Below are 13,084 nucleotides of genomic sequence, written 5' to 3' on the forward strand. Positions count from 1 at the left end.
CCCATCCCATCCCGTCCTGTCCCATCCCGCCACATCCCCCGCATCCCGCCCGGCGCGTCCCGGCTGCATGGGGGCTGCCGTGCCGCCCTGCCCGCTTCCCGGGAGCGCGAGCGAGCAGCGGGAAGAGCTGCTGACCAGCCCTTTCTCGCTTGTCACAGCTAATCAGCGTCACCTCAGCTAATGGGCAACACAAAACCTATTTAAAAGCTACATTTGCCACTTGGCTGGTTCCATTACACAGTGCAATATCCAGGTGTCACACTTCCCCCGGACCGCCGGGCTTGGCGCGTGCCGGGCTGCCCGGCGCAGCGGGCGCCGCCGGCTCTCGCCGCGGGGTCCGCCCGGCCCTCAGCCCCGGGGAGCGGGAACAGGTGTAAAACTACGGCCGTGGGGTTTGGCTTGGCTTTCAAGGGAGACACCCATGGCTGTGGTCTCTGCACCTCGCGGACGGACGTCTGAACACTCTGATTGCCTGCTGACTCCCTCCTAAACCCAGCACAGAGGGGGACATGGCAGCCAAGGCTACAAAAAGGGATATATTTTTCTTACTTACTGCCTTACCGTGGAGCGCTTTTCATCGCATCTGGGAAAAGCGTGCATTGCCTGGAGCCCTTCCGCTTGTTACGTAGGAATGCAGTTCCCCCCGAGCAAGTGTCTCAYGGTCTGAGACTCCTGTCGGCTCTAGCTGAAGGTCTCTCCATTTCTGTAGGCTCTTCCTTTCTCAGGACATCAGGTCTCTGGAAYTGACTGGAATTTCCAGAAAAAGTCCTTGAGAGTTGGTCTCTTGCCGCCTTGGAGCAGCTGCAGTTTTAGACAGTTCTGCAGCTCCTTTAGTGGTGTCTTCGGTCAGGCACCGAAGATCACGTGCCGTTCCTCTCTCTCGCTTTGCGTTCACGCCATAACATAGTGTATGTTGCCTGTGGTGGCTTTATCTGCACCTACAGTTTCGCAGAGCAAGGTTAAGGATGTAAACGCTTCCTCTGATTCTTAGCGAGATCAAACAGAATGTCAGGAGAATCAGTGAAAGGTTTAATAAAATGCTCACTTACTTGAGCAGATGCTCTGGATGAGGGAAAACCACCGCCGTGGTGTGCGGACCCCTCGCGTCAGCACCGGGAAGACCCCAGGCTGGGCCGCCTTGGGCGCCCATCTGGCTGGCGACGGCCGCCGAGCCGGGCTCGTTGAGTTTAGTGGAGCGAGAACTGGATGCTCTCCTTCTCAGCGTGGCTCCGTGGGTTGTGTTTGAGCTCTGCACGCCTGTGTAAGATAAAACAGGTCAAGTAAATGAACAGACATAAGGCTGCTCAGAGTAAATGCAAGGATAACAGAGTAATGATATTTAGGCATGATACAACTCATCTGCAGCGTAACGGGGGTTGGCAGCTGGTCTGCACTGAACAGTTATTCAAACTGCTGCATCGCAAGTAGGACGCTCTCACGTTGTGTAATTTAGCCTTGCTCTGTGTGTGCTTCCCCGGCTCTAATGCTAACTGCACGAATGATGAAATGTATGGAGCTCAGTGTTAGTCAGAAAGGCAAGAAGAGTTGGCAGGGGAATTCAGCATGTGCAGGTAGAGGAGCTCAGAAGAAGCAATGCTAAAAAGGGATATTTTTTGCCATGGCTGCATCCAGAATGTCTGATTAGCTGAGCACAGATACTGCTGCAGAGGGGCATTAGSCAGGAGGATCTAAAGATCTATTGATCTATTAAGGACAAAGAGCTAAGCTACACATTTAGGTTTTTAGGAAAAAACTCTTCTATGATACTCTTCGGACCGCTTTGCGGTATGTTCCCCTTCTGGCAGAGTCAGCGCTGTGCTCCCCTTGCAAAGGGGCGGCTGCTGCTGCGAGGTGCCCGGGCAGAGGACCCGCGGTGGACCGGTCCTTCAGGGACGCCACCACCGCGGCCGGCGCGGGCAGAAGTGCCCTGGAGGCGTGCGTCTGGGATCGACCCTGCGTTCGCCTCCAAGCATTAGCTGCCGCCGCTTGCAGAGGGTCGCGGGCGCTGCTGCTGCGCGGGCGGGAGGAGGACGTCCTGCCCCGCGCGCGCTGCGGGCGGCCCGCGGGCTTGGGCTCTGCTTGGGATTTCGTACTCCCATCGCTGACGTGAGGTGATCCGTGACTCTGTCTCACCCATTCCAGCCCATTGGCTTTCTGCTCTTGTTCAGAGCAGGAAGGAATTACGAGATTTTGAAATGTTTCAGATGATTTTGAAATCTCTTGGGGAGTAAGGTCTCTTTCTTGACCAGCTCAGTGTTGTGCTGCCCACAGCACAGGATGCAAAATGAAGATTTTATTGGGAGAGATGAAGTTCCCAGGCTCAGCTAGAGCAGTTTCTGAAAGATTATTTAAGAGGGTCACTGAAAACRACCATTGTCAAGAACTTAACCTAAAGATACTGAAGAATCGTGTTAAAATGTTGGAGGACTACAACACAAGTACCTTATCTGATACACCTTGAATGCAAGTATTCAAATAAATAGAAGAAGAGGAGCATGACTAATGGATATTGAAGAAAGCAGTCTGGGTGCAGGTACAGAAGTGAACAGAAGGGAAGACACAGAATTTTGTTTTCTTCTCCTCTGAAATATCCCCTGTTCCTCTGAGATATGGGAATGATAAGTCTCTGAGAAAGAAAAATGTTCCTCTTGGTGACCTTATGGATTTAAGATCTATTTCTAAACCAAATTTTCATATAAAACCTGCCACACACAATCTGCAGATTAAACCTCATTTTATTTTCAGACAGACATGACCTTTCCTAGCTTTGGATATTAAATATCACAAAACCTGCTGCAATTTAAGCTGAGGATTTTACATTTAAATAAATGTAACTTAAAAGCAAAACTAACTTCTCTGCAGAACACCTGGCAAGGGGAGCATGGGGCTGCTCGGGAGGAAGCGTTGCCTTCTGCTCCCTGCAACTCCTCTGCGGCTGCAGGTCCCGGCGGTGGCTCCTGCTCCTCTTGCCCTGGAGCTGGAGAGATGCTAAGGTGCCTTTGCCCTCTGGCTGCTCTGCAAGGGGACTTGCCCTCCCTTGGGGCACTGCCAAGTTCGCTGCCTGAGAGAAGCTGCTTTGGCGCAGGCTGCCCCAGCAGTTTGGTCTGTTCTGAGTCTGGAGCAATGCACAGGAATAGAAAAGGGAACCTGTATTAGGAGGGATCATTAGTAGTGGAATATCAGCATTTCTATGGCATGCAGATGCCATTAAAATTACCGCAGTACAAAACCTACATGGGTAGGTGGACGCTTGTGATGATTTTTGCAAAGATAGGAGAGAAAAATCCACCACGCGCAGTGCTGGCTGGCGTTCGCACCGGAGCCCAGCATCTCACTGCGGGGAGCAAAGGGTTCGGTCTCTGGCCGTCTCTCCCTTGGAATAAGTGTACTTTTGTAAAACAAAGTTTGCCTCATTTGCAAGAGCTTTAAACTTCAGCTGGTTTTTTTTACCCTTCCCTTTTCAGCTTGGAGACACCTTTTGGTTAACAAATGCTCTGTGACAACAAATCAATGCTCTTCTGTGTAACAGATTAACTCAACTTACACAGCTAAAGATTTGCTCTTTGATTATTGTCAATAACTAATCTTTTCATGGGTGAAATGAAGGACCTCAGCTCATTAGCACAGGCTTTACTGAATGTAAATTTTCAGTTGAAAGAATTTAAAGCCTCCAAAAGGGGTAAAGGCAGTTTAAGTGAAGGAGAAAGTTAAACGAGGAAACCCAGTGCTGGACAAAGCCTGGACAAGGTARATAATCTTGGGTTGAAGTGGGAGGGGAATTTTAGATGCTTTCCTAGGGCTTTRCTGTCTTATTTTTTTCTCTGAAGAGCACACGTGACATTTCATGAGAATTAAATTGCTCATCTGATTAGCTGGGCCCTCAACATCTCTTCCAGAAGTTGTTCTTCCCGGAGTCCTGTGAAAAAGTCGTTGTCTGAGCGTGTAAACRCAGACTAGTAATACTGTCCTGATAAGGAAATAATTATTTAACATGCAGCGAATAGCTAGCTGTGTTTCCTTCTGTTTTTAASCTGGTTTTTATTTAGCCGAGTTTCAACTCGGGAAATCTGTGCTTCCGCTCCCGGCAGGCCGGAGGCAGCGCGCCTCCCGCACGAGCGCGGCTCCAGCCTCCTAGAGCTACGCAAGCATAAGGAAAAGCTGTGCTGCCCGGAAAGCCTTGCTCTCGGTTTACACCGTGATGCAGCGAGGTGGCGGGAGGCTTGGGGGACAGAGGTAAGGACAGCCATAACGCAGATGTGGTTTTTAGGGAGTCACTGCTCCTGGCTGTCCTTGAACCGAAGGACACAACCCAACCACCACTTTTCATCGTGCCGCCCTGCGGGGAAGGGCCGATCTTAGGGCTGCGGTTTGGCTCTCGCCCCAGCAGTGAGCCCACGCGCGCCGGCACGCAGCCTCCGTGCCCACAGCTATCTCTGCCGCAGGCAGAGAGGCTTCTGGAGCCAAACAGGATTATTCACTTCTGGAACATGTAAAGCAGAAATATAATAGTCATTTGCATGAGTATTATCTAATCGTGGAGCCACAGTGAGGTGTGTGATGATATGGGCGTATTTTTTTACATGAGTAATCTTCAAAGAAGATGCTCTGCACAAATGTCACCTGACTCTGCTCTGCTTTAATCCCCTTTATTTATCGCACCGTTGTACCTGTTTATTATTTTCAATTTTTCTTCCTGACATTTCACCTCGATGCACCTGCCACTTCTGATCCTGTCGTGTCCTTTAAGTGAGGACAATAAAGTACGTTCGTGTCATTCTCCGCTTCCATATGGAGGTAAGAAAATAAATAAATAAAAAAAGATGCCAACGCCCCTTGGCACACGTGTGTGCTTTGCAAATGGCACGCCAGCTCTTGGCAAGGGTGCGGGGGACGCCCGGACACCCGGCGTCCCTGCGCCCCGCGGCTGCTCCAGCCCGCGCGAGCCATCCATCAGAGATAATTGCACCAATTAGCTCCACATCCGGGAAGACTTTATGACCCAGTGATGCATCTGTGCTGGGCAGAGAAGCACAAGCCTTTTTCTTCAGATTATTGCAAACTAATCAGCCTGGCTGATAAGTTTACAGTTTAACACACAGCCCAGAGGTTGGGTTATAAATGCTTCATTTTGTTGCTCTTTTAGTTGCCCTGCTTTGCAGGACTGATATCAATCCTCATTCAAATCAAAGTTCTTCTCAAACATGCTCCAGTGAAGTGGAATTTTCTGCTAAATAAGGTGTTATTAGCCTGGCTCTCCTGCTCTGGGCGAGGAATGAGCTCTGCCTCTGAAACCATTCTTCACTGATGAACCCTGCTTAAACAGCGATTAGCAGACATTGCAGTACCAAGAAAAATGCAAACCCTGTGACCTTTCAAGCTCTCAGCTGCAGTCATTTTAAGATATAGGAGTATTTTCTCTTGCTCATCCCAGAGTTTCAGCAAACAGTGATTTTTATAGCTCTTCTCGTTGGCATATTGCTTTTCAACTTTTCAGATGCTGTTTGCTTTAGTTTTACTCTCCCTGTTGCAGGAAGCTATTCTAAGACCAGCTTTGGGAACACATGGAGCATCTCCTGGCAGCCCTCCTTCCCGGCTCCCCGGAGCGCTGCCAGGCGCTTCGCATCCGCACGCGGTCTGGATAATCCCGTGCCGGCGTACGGATCAGCCGGCGCTGTGCAGCCTGTGCCAAGTCTTGGAACAGGACAAACCTCAGCATCAGCCCCAGGTTGAAACAAGCAGGGTGCGGAGCCAGGAGGGGGGCTTGAGGCCACTGGTTTCAGTGGTTCAGTGACTCACTGGGGGCACTGGGTAAACTGGGGGTGTTTGTGCCTGCTGGGAGGCAGCGCTGGTCGGATGCAGCAGGGTCAGATATGTATTCTTCCAGGCTTAACCAAAACGAGCAGGAGTGCACTCGAGATCCAAATCCACTGGCATTTGGTGGTTTTGTCTGCAATGGGAACTCGCCACAATCCATTTGCACTAGCTGAGAAACAGAAATGTTATCACATGGAAGGCCATTTGTAATTTAAAAATTGTTCTAATTTCAGAAAGTCAAAAAAAACCCAGCACTTTTATTTTAAGGTTTATCAGGATTTTCTTGATGAAGTTTTCCCTCTCTTCCCAAAGTCTGACATAAAAGGAATAAATGCTTTTCCTTGCTTTCTTCCCCTACTCTATTATTTCTAAATTTGTAGAAAAAATGTGATGGGAATCCTCTGTTTTCTCTCTTTACTCTTACTCATTACAGTGTATTCATTGAATAGCCAACAGAGGGGAAATCTGGGGAGAGCAATACCAACTTACAGATTTGTTTCCCTGAAAAACAAAAGCAAAGGAAAATGTTAATTTCTGCCAAGGCTCTCAGACTTTAATCCAAAGCAGTGCTTTGTTACGGAGGAGGTTGCTTTAGACTGGGCGCAGTTTTTTGCAGGGACAAAYGTCGATCAGCTCTGCATTTCGACCGGCGGGGCGGAAATGCGCTGCGGGCAGGCAGAGCGGGGTGGTGGGACGCGGGGCCGGGGCAGGCGGCTCCRCAGCGCCCTTGCTGCCTGCTCCGGGCTCCGCCGTAAAAGCTGAATGCAGGGAGCAAACCGTGTCAGTCATAAATCCGGTGCCGTTTCCCACACGGGCAAGAATCACGCTCTGCAGCCCGGCGCCTGCTTCCCTGGGTGCGGGTAATTGCACGTGCGCAGGAGAGAAACCGCCCAGGCGGCGTCCCCGGGCCGGCCGGGAGCGTCGCGGGCTCTTGGGGAGCGCGCTGGTGGGGGGCTGGCCTGAGCGTGAGCTTTTTRCTCGGGAAAATTAGCCGCGGCTCTGCCTGAGGAAAGCTGTGTCAGTTCGGGTATCGGAGTTGTTCTTGCTGAAGAAAAGCCTACGCCAGAGCAAAGAGCTAACAGCTRTAATTATTAGTTTTAAAATTTCTGAAACTTTAAAATGGTTGAACTGAAAAGAAAGTTTCAGCATGAAGCAGAAATCCATATTGCAGGTATTGACACAGTCCTCACCCTCATGCATTGTCATAAATAAGGACATGATAATTAGATATTTTTTAAAGGATGAAATTATTTTATTTGCTTCCCTGCCAGTTTTCATGAGACCATCAGTCACTCCCTGCATAGATAAGATTTCTTATATACACTGACAGGATAAATTATATGGTTCTCATCCAGCAAATCAACATTACTGTGCAACATTATCTCTCGCAAAGCGATGTCGGAGCACATCATAAATTCTAACCAGGTTTATTAGATCTGTCTTTTCTTCACATATTTATTTTATCCCAAGCTGAGGTGTGTTCTTCCCTAATTATTAATCATATTAATAAGAATGCGGGGGATACGACTTTCTATAAAACAAGACCGATACAGTGATGCGTGGACGTTCGTAGGCGTCTCATCAGGCTGCCGTCCAGTCTGACCACGGCTGCACCACGGCGGTCCCGTCGGCACCGCAGCGGCGCGCTGCGCCGTGCCGAGAGGTGCTGAGCGCCCGCGGCACCGTCAGCGTGCCGCTGCCCTCGGCAGCGCCCCGCAGCCTTCTGAGACCTTGCAAAACCACAGGCAACTATTTAAAAAAGTCCCAGTCTGTGTTGTGATGATTTGCTAATTRTTTGAGCCCACGTTTTCCCAGGTGGTCTCACTGACCGAGCTCCAGCGACAAGCTTCGCAGTGGAGAAAGAGGGGAGCTCGTCCCCAGCACCCCTTCTCGATCCCTTCTTCTGCCACGGGGAAAACTAGTAAATCCTAGGGCTGATTATCTCAAACCACCAAAATGAACGTGTATGTAATGGAGACATGAGACTGTGGAGAGCTGGAAATGTCACTGCAAGTCAAGAGGCTGCCATAAAGTGAAAGGCTTGAAAATGAGATTTAGGAGTGAACTGGGAGGAACATTGGCATTTAGCGATGATGAGTCTAATCACCAGCTCCGCCGCGCTGAGGATGTGGTCTTCTGACACYGGTGCAGGAGCTGCTTTTAGAAACCAGGTGACAGAGTCAGAAATCACTGTCTCCTTGGGCAGAGGTTGACTACCGGGAGTGACGTTGTGCGGGCAGRGCCGAGGGAGCCGCAGCGGAGCTGGGAACGGAGCAACCCAGCGTGCTGCTGCCTCCGGGCGCGAGTAGGTGCTGCCTGCGGCACCCGCTCTCATCACGGCTAAGGCATGAAAGCGACGCTAAGCTGCAGACAAACGCAGCAGGGCCACAGTTTGTGGGGTACGGCTCACCCAGCAAACTAAAGCTTTCCTCTGCACAGGCCTCTGAGAGCAATCTGATCATTTACTCCTTTGCCCAGTCAAATTAAGCTGATGAGTAAGTAGTAGGAACATACTTGAGCTTTGCTGAATGCTCACACGTTTCTCACTGTGTCGCCGCTCGGCGGGACGCCGGAGCGATGGTCGCGGCGCGGTTTATCTACGCGGCTGAAGGAAATAGGCCGTTCTGAGACTCGCGAGGGAGCCGGGAAGGTCACTGCGCTAAGCGCAGAAATAAGTTGTCACGTGTTTTATTGCTTCCCCATCTTTGTGTTATTGTTGCCTGTGTGGTGTGTTTTATTAGCAGCAGTTGCCTAATCACTTGGCGCTTCATTATCTCACTAGATTTATACAACTGACAATTAAAATAATTATTTTAAAATAAGTAGCCAATCATTAAATCTCTGGATGCTGGTAGTGAAGAGTCAACGCGGCATTAACGCGAATGAAAGGTGTCAGTACGGCAGGCAGCAAGGCACGCTGCAGGTCGCTGCACAGCGACCGGGGCAGCAGCGGGGGCCAGCCGCCCGGCCCGGCGGCAAACCCGCTGCCCGCCTGCCCGCGGCCCCGCCGGCCGGGGCACGGAACGAGCTCCTCCGCGCTGCCCGCGCCCGCGGAGCCGCCTGCACCCCGGGGGCTGCCCGTGGCGCGAGAGCAGCGCTCCGATTTTTGCAGGCAAAATCGTGTGCTTTTACCGCAACGAAGTGCTCGCCTGCTGCTCCCGTCCGCGGCGCCTCCGCCGCCGCCCCGCGGCCCCCGCGCGCGGGAGCGTGCTCGCCCCTCGGAGGGCCTGGAAGAGGCTGATCCAGCCGGGTGGGGGCTTTTCTCGCCCACAATAGACGTTGTTAAGGCTTTTGTGCACGGCTCCTCGGCTCCTGCGAGATGAGCGTGTAATCTCCATCCTGACACGCAAAGGAAATAGAAAAGCCATACCGGCCTGTTTAAGGCTTACAGATTTCAAAAGCGTTGTGCCCCGGGGTGCCGGGCGGCGCGCTCGTCCCAAGGGCACGGGCCCGCGGCGAGGCCGTTTAAAGCAGCTCCTCGTGCCCGGCTCGGGCGCCCGGCGGCGTCTTCTGCCCTCCGACATTTACAGCCTGCCAAGCCGCTAGGGCTGGCCCCAAATCCTTCGAGCCGCCTCCCTTTGATTGCAGCCCCGCATTAGCTCCCAAGAGGTGGACGGTTTCCGTGGTTTTCCGCGCTGCCAGCCTTTTTCCAAGGCTGTCCGCGGGCGTCTCACCTCCTCCCCACCGTGCTGGGCTGGCTGCCCCGTCCGCTTGTGTGCAGAAGCTCGTCAGGACGCTGCATCGCTTTGCGCCCAGGGCCCCGTGCGGAGCGCGTCGGCTTAACCAGGGAGAGCCTGCTCCCCCGCAGACCCCGCCGGCTCCCTGCGCTCCTCAGCCCGCGGGCCGGCTGCGGCTGCCCGCGAGCTTTGCCCTGGCTCCTGAGTCCGTCAGGAACTCAGCAGCGTGTTGGGGGGAAGAGGGGTTTTTTAAAAGAAAAACGACAAGCGGCACCATTTTGCTGGCCTCTTTTGGCAACGAAATGCATTTTTGGGGAACACAAATTTACGTCTCTATTTAAATCAAATACTTCTAGCAAAATAATAAAAACTGRGGAAGAGAAACAAATTGTTCAGCATTTTGGTCATTTTAGTGGAAGAAAATTATTTAATAACAGTTAGAAAATGAAGGGCAAGGATTGATTCTTAGGACTTYGTAATGCTTTAGAAAGTAGCATAGGTTCTCCCTTCTATTTACATTTAGGTCAACGTCATGCAACAGAGGTAAAATCATTTGGGTTAATTTTAGAACCCCCTTAATTTCTTCATTACTTGGCTGGCGTTTCTAACCGGCGCCGCAGCCTTCGACAGTTGACTAACAGACAAATTAGGACCCGCGCTTCCTCTGCCGGCTTTAATGAGTAGCTGCCATTGCTCGTGAGATGCTTCCAGGACTGTGAGCTCTTAAATGCCTGTTTTCAATAAGAAAGTTATAATTGTGGTTTTTAATGTATAAAGATTAATTACATAGTAGCCCCTTGGCAAATCCGCAGCTTCCTTCCTCCTYGCCCTTGTTGGTAATTTGATGTTTTAAAATAGTCAGGCCATCAGCACGTCCCCTCACCGGCGGAGTCGGGGCTGTGTTAAATTCGGTGCCCGTATTTCGGGGAGCGCCCTGCTCGCGGCGCCGGGCTTGCGGGCAGCCCCGGCGTGCCGGCCCTGCCATTGGGGCGWCTCTGATGCTGGCTGTAAAAACCTTTTCCCCCCATGAAAAGGTACAGATTTTTCCAAAAATCGCTGTTCTGTAGCTCCCCAGTATTCCTCGATGTTTCCAGTCCAGTGAAGCCTGTGAAACTGGGAAAATGCATGTGAGAAAATTAATTTCCAGATTTGTCTTTGTGCAACAGACCCCAAGGATGGCAGTGCATATTCATACTTTGATCCCTTCAGGCTGGCAGCTCTCGTGGGTTTATTCTATCTTGTGATTTTCAAATTGTCTGAATGCACAATATTTCCGCCCCCTGCCTCTACTCTGATCCTAATTGCATGATACAAACCCCCAGCAGTTCTTGCTCCAGGCTCATATGGATTCATAAGAAAAAATAACCCTCAATATTGAAACATGTCAACAAGATGTGTGTTAACAGAAGCAGTTTTAATGCTTAAGGTGGTTCATTTTTTAACAATTATTTTAAAAATAATAATGCTTTGTATTTGGCAACCTTCAGATCACTCCTGGATGCACACATTTGCAATTGGCCGGTTGATTTCAGCAGTTTTGCTATTATAGCTAAACTAGAATGTTCATAATCATATATTCCTTGCATGTTTGCAGTATGAGAAAAGCAACTCAGGTTTTTAAAATAATCTTAAACATTCTTTCATGACCAGCTGTGAAGAAATATTTTAAATCAAAATAATGAGTTTTCTACAAATGGATTCTCTTTGTTATGCCTTTGGTAAGAAGTAATTGAGACGCTTCCTCTGGCCTTGCTTCTTCTCTCTTTGCTGTGTTCAGCGTCACCTCTCYCGTGGTGTTTACCTCCAAATGTTTGGACGTATGCAAAATGTAAAGCAAGGTCCCTACTCCGTTTGAAAGTCCGTTCGAAGGAGAGGGATTTTGCATCCGCCGTTTGCACAGATCCCAGGTGCCGAGGCATCGCTGCTCCTGCAGCGACCAGAGCAGTCGGGCGTCTGTTCGGAGCAGCGGATCCGTCGAATGGGCCGTTTTGCCGGTGGGGCCGGGCCGCGCCGGAGCGGCCACCGAGGAGGGGCCGGGGCTCCCAGGAGCCGCACGCCRGCGCGCTCGCCTGCAGCCGCCCTCTCCCTTTTGCTCCAGACAAAAATGTTACTGKTTTTTCTGGGGAAAAAAAAGAAAAAGAAAAAGAAAAACCAGGCAGCTAGAAGGAAGGATTCGGGTTTCTGTGGAATGACTAGTCAGTCTTCAGAGGCTTCGCACATTCCCTTCTGCCTTTTCTTTCCCTGCAGAAATAGCTCTTACTGCAGCAAATGGGGATGGCAGCGCAGAAAATCAGCTGCCTGGAACCGGGGGAGAAACCGGCCACTTTGCTGGCAGGGGAATTTATCATTCCTCTTGAAGTTCCCTGCCGGAGCCTCCCCTCCGGGGGCTCGTGGGTGCTGCGCGTCCCCCGCGCCCGGAGCGTGCCGGCCCGGCCCGGCGCCGCGGCGCGAGGTGGCCTGACGCTGTCTGCGGCGGGACCCGGCCCCTCTCCACGGCCCCAGGGGCAGAGCGGCGGCCGCTCGGCCCCGSGGGCTGGCGGACGAAGGGGCCGGACCCGTGGGACTGCTGCGCGGGAAACCCCCTGAGGCGGTGGGGCCCGCTGGTCATTCGCAGTCCCGAACTGGCGGAAAGGGCTAGATTTACAAATACCTGGGGAGAAGGAGGGTAATAGATGTGATTATTTTTATGAAYGATAGGCAGGAACCTTGATTTTCATGGGTGAAACTATATAATATGCCAATTCCTTGCAAATCCACCAAATAAATCTACATTCTTTGTACAACTTAATTTTGACTTCATAGCTCAAATGTATGTGTTTACTTCGAGGAGTAAGCACTACTTGTAGTTTCCAGTACAATACAGCTCATAATTTTTTCACACCTCTCGGAGCAGGTGACAGCTTGCCTGCAAAGTCTAATTCATTCTCACACTGTGCACAAAGCAGCATTTTTAATGTATGCACAAATAACACATCAAAATAATCTACAGACAGAAGAATCTGTCCCCATCCCCAAAACACCCTTTTCTGGATGCAGGAGTGGAAAAGGAGCACCATACAAAAGCGCTGGCCAAAWCCCTCGAGCAGCCGGTGCGCCAAGGCAGCAAGGGGAGGAGACCTCCCTTTGCAATTTCCTCTTGGACAGAGCCCTTTCTACTTAATTACAGGAAGAATTGTGATGCTAATTGCTGTTTTGCACTGCACGCATTGTTTCTGCAGCGCTGTGTCTAAACCAAGCTCCCAGTGCCTGTGGGGTCAGCGCCCATCGGCGTTGCAGGGGCCGGGGCCAGCCGGAGCGGTGTGCCATGGCCGTGCCGCAGGAGCAGGGCTTCCTGCAGGCCGGCAGCAATCCTGCTGACCCCCTGGTTCCCTAAACGCGTGCTTGCCTCGGCATCCGCGCACCCCGGTCCCCTGCCCCAGCATTGCCGTGGTAACGGAGCACTGCCTTCCCTGCATGTGTCGGGAGCAATCCCGAGATGCGGGGCTGGTGCTGCGCACCTTCACCCATGCATGCGCGACCCTTGCGCCAGGCCTGGGTCTGCAAGGTCCCCTCGTGAGCATCAGGTCTGCAAGGTCCCCATGCAGGCCCTGGGT

The 13,084-nt window shown here is 51.5% G+C and overlaps 1 protein-coding gene across 1 annotated transcript in view; it reads right to left on the reverse strand.

Annotated features, from left to right (window-relative positions):
• The window catches only part of GRIK3 (glutamate ionotropic receptor kainate type subunit 3), a 213,708-nt gene that overhangs the window by 156,421 nt on the left and 44,203 nt on the right, over positions 1-13,084 (reverse strand). The window lies entirely within an intron of this gene.

The sequence above is a fragment of the Rhea americana genome, unplaced genomic scaffold, assembly GCF_003343005.1.
Source record: "Rhea americana isolate MKP2758 unplaced genomic scaffold, rheAme1 scaffold_380, whole genome shotgun sequence".
Classification (NCBI taxonomy): Eukaryota; Metazoa; Chordata; class Aves; order Rheiformes; family Rheidae; genus Rhea; species Rhea americana.